The sequence below is a fragment of the Cryptomeria japonica genome, chromosome 5, assembly GCF_030272615.1.
Source record: "Cryptomeria japonica chromosome 5, Sugi_1.0, whole genome shotgun sequence".
In the NCBI taxonomy this organism is placed as follows: domain Eukaryota; kingdom Viridiplantae; phylum Streptophyta; class Pinopsida; order Cupressales; family Cupressaceae; genus Cryptomeria; species Cryptomeria japonica.
In genome coordinates, this window is record NC_081409.1 from 451830942 (window position 1) to 451840711 (window position 9770).

At 35.0% G+C, this 9770-nt stretch overlaps 1 long non-coding RNA gene across 1 annotated transcript; it reads left to right on the plus strand.

Moving 5' to 3' along the window:
- Positions 1 to 218: 218 nt before the first annotated feature.
- Positions 219 to 678, plus strand: LOC131061337 (uncharacterized). Its single transcript, XR_009110529.2, has 2 exons — positions 219 to 296; positions 382 to 678. It is a non-coding gene; the product is annotated as an uncharacterized LOC131061337 (long non-coding RNA).
- The last annotated feature ends 9092 nt before the right edge of the window (positions 679 to 9770 follow it).

Below are 9770 nucleotides of genomic sequence, written 5' to 3' on the forward strand. Positions count from 1 at the left end.
TACGGATTATTTTTGGATAATTATCATTATATTTTAACCTTGATCAATATGGATTTTAATAGGTGGACTATGAAAGGAGGGGTCTTATTGCTCCCAATCATACATGTACTCAACTTTGCATTGAAGTTATGTGTTTAACTATCCAGATTTGATTTAGGGCAAGATGTACACTAATTGATATTATGACTAGTTCTAAAATTAATTTATTTTTTGTTTGCAGGCCGTACTTGGCGATCACATTGATCAAAAGGGATCCTTCGTATCTCTAGACAAGTTGTGCTTTGATTTCTCACATGGTTAGGTTACTTGTATACATATTTTTTATGCTTTCAGCTTCATTTTACAACTGGCCTACATCTGATATGTTCCCTTTTTCTGTAGGTGTTATTGAGCCATCAAAGTATCATTTGCTCCTTTGGTTGTGTTATTTCTCATAGGCAAACTTGTTAATGTTGATGCTTTGAAGCAAATAGAGGAAATTGTAAATCAACAGATTCAAGATGAGTTAGATGTATATGCAAAAGAAGCTAGCCTAATGGAGGCAAAACACATTTGGGTTTTCGAGCTATGTTTGAAGAAGTAAGGAACCTTCATTAACGAGGGTTGAACTCAAAGAAATTGTTTTATTTTGATAAGTTGTGAAAGCTAATATTTTACTAAATTGCTATACCTTTTGAAGATCTTAGCTGCAATTTGACAATTTCTGTATATATGTATAGGTTTACCTTGATCCTATTCGAGTTGTTTCCATTCGAAGACGTGTTGAGGATCTTCTAGTAGATCCAGATAACCCACAATAGGCATCCTTTTTGAGAAAATTTTGTGCTGGTAGGCATCACTTTTAAATCTGAAATTGGATCTTAGACTTGAAATTAGGTCTTCAAAATTATTACCTGACATCTTGGGATTCTTAGGGACACACTTGTAAAATACACAAGAAGCAAAAGCATTTTCTCTTTTATTTGAAGAAGGAATTGCAAAAGGTGTATGAAGAACAACTGCCTTTACAATTGGTGCATCCATTGAGACAATTGAAACTACAACATCTTTTGATTCAAGTTTAAATGATGCCTCAAAGTTGGAGGGAGCTTCATTAGAGATAAACTATGTGAAAGGAAAAGATTTTTCATATGCCATTGTGGTTGTGGGTGAACAACCATATGCATAAACTTTTGGAGATAATTTGAATCTGACAATTCCCTTAGATGGAGGCAACACTATCAACAATGTTTGTGCTTCATTGAAATGCCTTGTAATCTTGATATCTGGAAGGCCACTTGTAGTGGATCCATTCGATCCAATGATGGATACCTTTGTTGTAGCATGACTTCCCGACACTGAGGGTCAAGGTGTGACTAATGCAATTTTTGGTATTATGCTTTTCAAGTTGTCAAGGATATGGTTTAAGAATGTTGATCAACTACCCATGATAGATTTGACATCTTATAACTTGATTTATATATATATATTTGCATTATATTTTTTTATTGTAGATTACATTGATTACATTGTTTCTCATGATGTTCAATCAATCTTTTAATTCTAACATGTAGCTTGTTCATATATGTAATATTTTTATTTTCTTTTATGATCTAGTTCGAGTTTAATGTTATATTATTTTTACATTATAAAATGATTAAATATACTACCAATAAATACAAATCATTAAATATACTACCAATAGATGTAAATATATGACTAAAATAATGACTATGATGACTAAATAAATGACCATTTAACAACAATCAATGATTAAATTAATGACTCAATATATGACTAAATTAATGACTAATTAATTATATGACTAAATAAATAACTAATATGAATAAATAAATGACCAGATGAGAATAATAAATGACTAAATTAATGATTAAATATATGACTTAGTTAGTGACTAAATTAGTGACTATCATGACGAAATAAATGACAAGATAACAACAATCAATGATTAAATTAATGACTAAATTAATGACTAAATTAGTGACTAAATCGATGACCAAATTGATGACCAAATCAATCAATCAAAACAACCAATAAATGACTAAAATAGTTTAGTCACAAATTTGTTCGCGTGATTAATGGCTGGCAATAAACTACTAATGGTCACATGATCAAATTTAGTTATTTATATGCAATTTTTGATAGTTTTTTAGTCATATATTATTTTTTTTGTACTAGTGGCGATTTCCCCCTTCCATGTGGTGAATTTGCTAAGCCTTAATTTTCCACTTTACATTTTGGTGAGCCCGACCCTTTACACCCTTATTTCTGATTGATGTTCTTAGATCTGATTGTTTTGATTAAGTAAAAGAAGGTATTTGAAAGGTACCCGTACCTTGTACAAACTAGGAGAAAGAACTGCTAAAAAAAGTGCCTGGTCACTTCAAAAAACAAAATGAACCCACCGAAAGGGATCAACTTAACACAACATTACATAATAAAGTATCTCGGTATAGACAACAAAAGGAAAACATAAAGACATCAAAGAGATCTAACCAGGGACAGCAACAGAAACTAAATACTATTCATAATTTCCTCAACGTGAACAACCATTTGTTTCATGTTGTTCGCTGAGGTCTTCAGATCCTCCAGTTCACGACCTTCGATGTCACCTTTTTTCTTTGTGTTAGCTCTGGTCCTCCTTTCATGCCCTTTCTTGTTCGACTGCTCTTTATCACCATCCTTTTCTGCATCATTCTCGAACCTGTTAATAAGGATGTTCATGTTGTCCACCGAGGATTTGAGGATTTGGAAATTTTGGTCGGCAATCTTCTTTACATTGAGCTCCAGCTTGTTAATTCTGGTGCTGAAATCTTTCATTTTGTTTTCCATTTCCTTAGGATCTCCCATCTTGTTGACCTTTTTCTCCGTTGCCATAATTTTTCCAACCATACATTCAATAACTTGTGCATTATGCAGAACGGCCACTAGTTCTTTAACATGTTCCGCCAAGGGCTTGTCACCAATTGTAATTCTTGCAATGGCCTGTGTATCGGTTTTCAAACTGTTAACATCCTTCACCATAGTAGTGATGGTCTCACAGAAGGCCTTAACAGTGTCTTTGTCACCATTGTCACTTTTATCCCCTTTTTCCTCCTTATGCAGATTTGTGGTATTCACGATCTCCAAATTATCCATCACCGGGTTACCCTCCCCTTCTTTATCCTGACTATCAACCACCTTGTTTTCTTCAGCCTCCTCTTCTGATTCAATCTGAACATGATTGAAGTTGGAATTGCTCCCCTTTTTAATGTTATTTTTCTGAGCCTTCTTTCCAGTGGTTTTCCCTTTCCTTTTTTTAGCAGATTTTTCCTCAAGGGATTCAGTTGCAGAGTCCGACGTATCAAAGTCCACAATAATCCTCCTCTTCTTGGCCCTAATCCTCCCTTTCTTTCTAGTTTCCTCTGACTCTCCCTCGGTATCCGAGTCAAAATTAAAGCCACTATCCTTACTTTCTATAGTTTCATCTCTAGTATTTTTGCCTTTGATAGGCTTTTCAATGCACTTCCCCTTTAGCATTTTATAAACCAGGACCATAAGCCCTTGGTGGAGGGCATGATCACCTTTAGGATCCTTTTGGATTTCCTTTATAGTATGATCCATAGAATAGGCAAGGTAATAGGGAAGGCTAGCCCTTTCTCCATGACGAAAATGATTAAGAAGAACAAAGTGATGCCCGTAGGCCCTGGTAAACCTACCGTCTAAGGTAATGTATTCAATAGAAGCGAAAAGAACAAACCTCCAAGGCCTGCAAATTCTCTTCGGGGAGTGGTAGGAATTGTCAATTTTGATCATCTTTCGCCTCTCTCCATTCATAACTAGAAACTTGTCTACAACTTTGTCAGATATTCCTCTGTCCCTGTAAAATTTCATACCCTCAGTAGACATCCCCGTGGCCTCGGCAATAACCTCTTCGTCGACATTCATCATCTGTGAACCAATCAATTTTTTTCCATTTTTCCAGTTCTTGATGAAGTAAGAAGTAATTGTGGGGTCTTTCCCACTTAGTCGTTCCATGAAAACATTCATTCCTCCCTGCTGGAGGATATCCCAGACTTCTTCATTCTTTCTCCAGTTCGAGCAGGAAGCAGGTTCAAAGCTCTTCTTGTTACCTCCCATTTTTCCAGCTCCTTCCTTGCAATGCCTTCTCTCGATTTGATCACTTCCCCTCTGGTTTTTGTGGCTATTTTGTAATCTCAGATCTGATTGTTTATGCAATTTAAAATTCAACTTTTTTATTTATAAGTTTGATTTCCTTGCAAATTTTAAAATTTCAGAGGCTAATTTCATTAAAACCCTAAATTTTATTTTCAAAATTGAGCTTGTCAATTGTTTAATTTGGATCAATTATTTCAGATTTGAGCACTTTTTCAAGTTCATAATTCGTCTACAAGACATATTTCAGAATTAATGTTTAAAATTAAGTGGTTAATTTCAAAAATCCATTTAAAAAAAAAATTAAAAATTGAGCTTTTGGGTTGTTTAAATTTTGAATTTCCCTCTTCAAATTTGGTTTCTAATTTCAATTCAAATTCAGAATTGCAATCTTATATCAAATTTCAATCTCAAATTTAAATTTTAAAATTAAGTGGTTAATTAAACAAATCCTAATTTTTAAATTTAAATTAATTTTGTCCATTTCCCAATTTTTCAATTTCTAAATTCCAATCTTAGATCTATTTTCAAATTTAAATTTTAAAATTAAGTGGTTCTTTCTACAAAACCCTAATTTTGAATTTAATTTTCCTGTGGAAAATCTCAAATTTAAATTTTGAAATTAAGTGGTTAATTAAACAAACCCTAAATTTCAAATTTAAATTAATTTTGTGCATTTCCAAATTCCAATCTTAGATCTATTTTCAAATATAAATTTTAAAATTAAGTGGTTCTTTCTACAAGACCCTAAATTTGAATTTAATTTTCTTGTGGACAATCTCAAATCTAATTTTTAAAATTAAGTGGTTAATTAAATAAACCCTAATTTTTAAAATTAAATTGATTTCTTCAAAATTTCAACATTTCAATATTTAAATTTTAAAATTAAGAGGTTAGTTTTGGACTGTTGGCAATTGACACTCATCTGGTTTAGTTGTGTTGTCATTGATGGCAACACACACCATTTTGGGTTGGTCACTTAACTGGTACTCACCGGTATTCATTGTTTGGCAACCGACATTCAAGTCATTCGACACACAAGGAACTGACACTGGCAGGCAAGGGAAACCGACAAACTAGGAACCGGTATATGAGACTGACATGGGAGATTGATTCGACATGTCTACACAGTAGCGATCAGTGGCATCAGTCACAAAGTTCAATGCATTCATTTTTGTCTAGGTCGACATGTAAATAAATTGTAATATCATTGTAAGCCGACATAAGGCATTTATGTTTGGGAAGGGTATTTAAGTCAGTCCGGTTAGGTTATTTTGGTAATGTAATGGAATATAGTGATGTGATGTTGGGCGAGCTATCTTGATCGACAAAATGTGAATGTAATATTCTGTACTCGATCTTGGATATTGGTTTAGAGGTTTGGGAAGCGAAGCAAGATATCGGTAAGGGAGGACACAGTAAAAACCAGTGCTGACTGTGCTTTAACCAGAACTCATCCAACATAGCAGATGCACTTTCATAGTTCAAAATTTTGTTTGTAACTCCATATTTGGTGTTCATAGTCAGTGAGGCTCCTTTTATGATGAGCAGTGTGCTCTAGGCTATTGGCCTTCCTGTATGTGCATGCCCCTATTATAATATTTATTCATTTGACTAGTGGATAGATATTGTGGGTCACCAATCCTACCGTGGTTTTTCTTTGATGTTTTCCATGTATAAATCTCTATGTTATGGTGTATGCTCTTGTGTTTGCTTCAATTCTATTTTCTATTATACTCTTTTATGATTACTAGTTACTGAAATACTTTGTTAATAAGGTTAAAATTGATCTTGTCAGTAGAACACTGATTTAGCCCCCCTCTCAGTGTTCTTGGATTCTAACAATCGGTATCAAAGCCAAGTGCCTTGGAGTAAGTCTAACAGATTAAGGAAGATCTCGAATCTAGAATTCATGGAGATGAGTCTACAAAAGGAACTTGAAGTAGAACTTGAGGACTATGATGTTGAAAGGTTGAAGAACTTGAAGCTACAAGATGAACTAAACTCTGGAAAGGAATTCATTCTTACCCTGTAGGAGAGGCTATCATCTGTTCAAGCTAAAAGGAAGGAACTTTTACAAAATACGGATGATAAAGAGAAGGATGCCCTTTAAGAACAATGTCAAAAGCTGAGTCAAGAGAATGGTGTCATGAAGAATGAAATGTAAGCTATGATTATGAGGATGTCCAAGGAGATTGAAGACCGGAAGAAGAATGAAGAAAATATTGGTGGATCTTTGAAAGACAAATCTAAGGAATGCATTAGGTTGGCGCATGAGAATGATGTGTTGAGAACTAAGTTGGTGCAATCACAGAACAATGAGAAAGAGTTGGAAAGATGATGTCAATCCTAAGAAGTGATCTAGATACTGCAATTGAATACAAAGAAAAGTTCAAGGTCAGTTCTCCAAGGCTTGATGAATCATTGAAGGATCAAAGAGACACTGGAGACACTAGAGGTCTTGGAATTGAACATGGAGAAAGATCCAATACTGCAAATCAGGGGAATCCACCAGACAACCGGAATCAAAAATCATCGGTTAGGCAACCCAATGCACATAAATTCAATGGTAGATGCTTTGTTTGTAATAAGTTTGGTCATAGAGAAAGTCAATGTAGAAATAGAGAAAACCAGAATAATAATGTTGTTCCCAGTTAGTGTTCAAAGTGTAATAAGTATGGTCATAGGACAAAATATTGTAGAATGAATGTGAGATATCATGCATGTGGAAAGTTTGGACATATGGCTAATCAATGTAGGTCAAAGAATGGTCAAGGACTCAATAAGGCAATTCAAAAGAACAACGTTAATTGCTATGCATGCAACAAAATAGGACATATTGCCAAATATTGCAAAAGAAAGAATACACCATAAGAGAATGACACATCAAATGAGAAAGGAAAGAAGAGGTTGATGTGATCCGATAGGATCATTCTAGATAGTGGATTAGGAAGTATAAAGATCAACCGGTAGAGGTAAATTCTCTGGTTACTCAACCGACAGAGCAGAATGTTCCTGCACCTACAAGAAACTTATCCGGTAACTAAGGCCTTAGCCTTAGGGAGAGGCAAATTAATGATAGATCTTGCATTGCCCTTGGTAGAGGTCTGAAAGCTTATTTCAGATCTTGGTGAAGACAGTCTGGAGATTCACCGGCGTTGAGATAATGGATTTTATATCCGGTGTCATATGCCGACATGCATTAATGTCAATAGGAAATTAGGGTTTCATAAAGTAAAAGGGAAATATTGGTTCATTTTTTATCACACACCATTCAAAGTGAAACAGAGCGAGTTCAAGGCAATCAAAAGCCTTTCAAGCGAATTCCAGTGCATTCACAACGAATTTTCAAGAGCTTTCACTGATGAAGTTTGTGAGATATATATTTTGTTTGCAATGGCTTCTGGATCGACCTCCACTCCAGTAGGTGTGGCTACCCCTATTATTGTTGACATCAAGGACCGTCCATGCCCTATTTTCAAGAAATACCCTCAGATTGTGAAGGTTAATGATTTAATCGATGTATTTTCTAGGGTTCCTGAAGGAGTCTTGTATGTCGAGGATGTTTGTGCATATATCCACTGCACTCTGGAGGATTTGGGTTCTGCTGAGATAAAAATAATGTACATGACAAATCTGCTGGACAGAAGGGGATCGATGAAATTGGAATTCCAAATTCTAAAGGATCAAGGTTTCACGGACATTTTAGAGATGTCATAATTCAAAGATGATGTGATCTGGTATGTGTTGAGTCGAGTTTACAGGGAATTCATATGCTTGACTGACCTTACAAGATCACTAAGGAGGCTATTCGTGCAATCACCGGTTCACCCAAAACTGCTCAGATTCTCGGAAAGAAGATATCTAACAATGAGGTGGAGAAGTTAACTGGTGCAACATCTGACAATCAGTCAATGAGAATTATCACTATCAGAGACAAAACAGTACAATTTGCAAGCATGATCATCAGTTACAAGGTAACCCAATCAAACCGGTTGAGCTCTATTTCTAGTTCATGCATTTACTATGCTCAAAAAATGATTAAGGAGAATGAAAAGATAGATTTATGTCAATGGTTGTGTGATGAATTAATTATAAGCCTAAGGAAGATTAAGGGTCAGAAGAAAGTTGTTTTTTGGTATGGCAACCTTGTGGTCTGCTTGATGCTTTTATTTCTAAATGAGTTATCAGGATCCAGTAAAACACAATGGGCATTTGATATGTCGGTAGGGAAACAAATTAACACAATGGGCATTTGATATGCCGGTAGGAAAACAAATTAAAGAAGCTATAAGAGGTTTGGGATAGGAAAAGGAGAGAGACTCCATTCTATGGGGTTATTTCAAATCATTTTAGAAAAAAATAAGGTAGAGAGAAAGAGTTTTAAAGCATATAGTTAACAAATACTCAACTAAAATCTGCTTTATGGTGAAGAAGGATGAAACACTGATGGAGGTACTGGAACCACGGAAGATCTAGATCACAGAGATGGGCTATGAGGTAGATGCTGAGATCTTGGACTTATATGCCAAGACTCTTATTGATGCCTCGATATATGAACAAGAGAAAACCTTTGGGACACCAAAGAAAAAGGAATCTAAAGTTTAGATATGATTCAACAAGAAGAAAAGGGAAGGAAAGATCAAGAAGGTTGGGGAAGCTGTATAGAAGATGTCTTCTTAAATCAAATAGATTACTGGACTAGCTCAAGGATCTTCTTTGACAATAGTTCAAGCCTCATAGGTAGTAGCAATCAGCAACGGTGTAGTAAAGAGGAAGAAACTAGAGACTTATATTGTCCCTGTTAAATCTGATTTTGATACTGATGATGGGCCCCCACAGATTCCCAAGACTTATATATAGATACATAGGAAGAAACCTGAGGAAGGAAAACAACATAAAGTAAAGGTTGCCCCTCTTGACAACACCTAAGAAAATTTTGAAGGAGAGGAAGCCCACAGAGAAGAGGAACCAGTTAAGGAGTCTACATCTACTCCCAACAAGAAGAAGAAATTAGATGTAGATATAGCTCTCAAATCTGGTAAGAGTATTGAAGTCATTCCTCCTCTCTCAGTTGCTGAGTTGATTGATCAAATAACTAAAGATGGAATTTTGTGTAATATACAACATTGCTATGTACATATGGATGATAAAGAGAAAATGAAAATTAAGGAAGCAGTTTTGTTATACTTAGATATATATAAGAAAGCATTATTAGAGATTGAAAAATAGATACCGACAAACTTGTAGAATAAAATAGATGCTAGGAGATTATCTGCGGTAGAAGAGGATAAACACATAAATGTACAAGAGTTGTTAACTGTTTGTGGTGCTATAACTAATGAAGAGATGCAACAATGTTTAGATTTTGCGAATAAAACATTTTTTCAGAGTAAATGAGATAGTTAAGGAGACACATGAGGCTTGGGTAAAATTCTTTGTAGATAAACCTGGATTCTTACATGTCACCAGAAGTCCCTCAAAAGTTTAACACTCCAGACATCCCAGTAGATGATAAGGGGAAAGGTGTATTGGGCATGGATCCATCGGTTTTTGAACATAAACTAATAGAGGATATTCCTTTGGTAGAACCACCTGTATAAAATGTAGAGAAA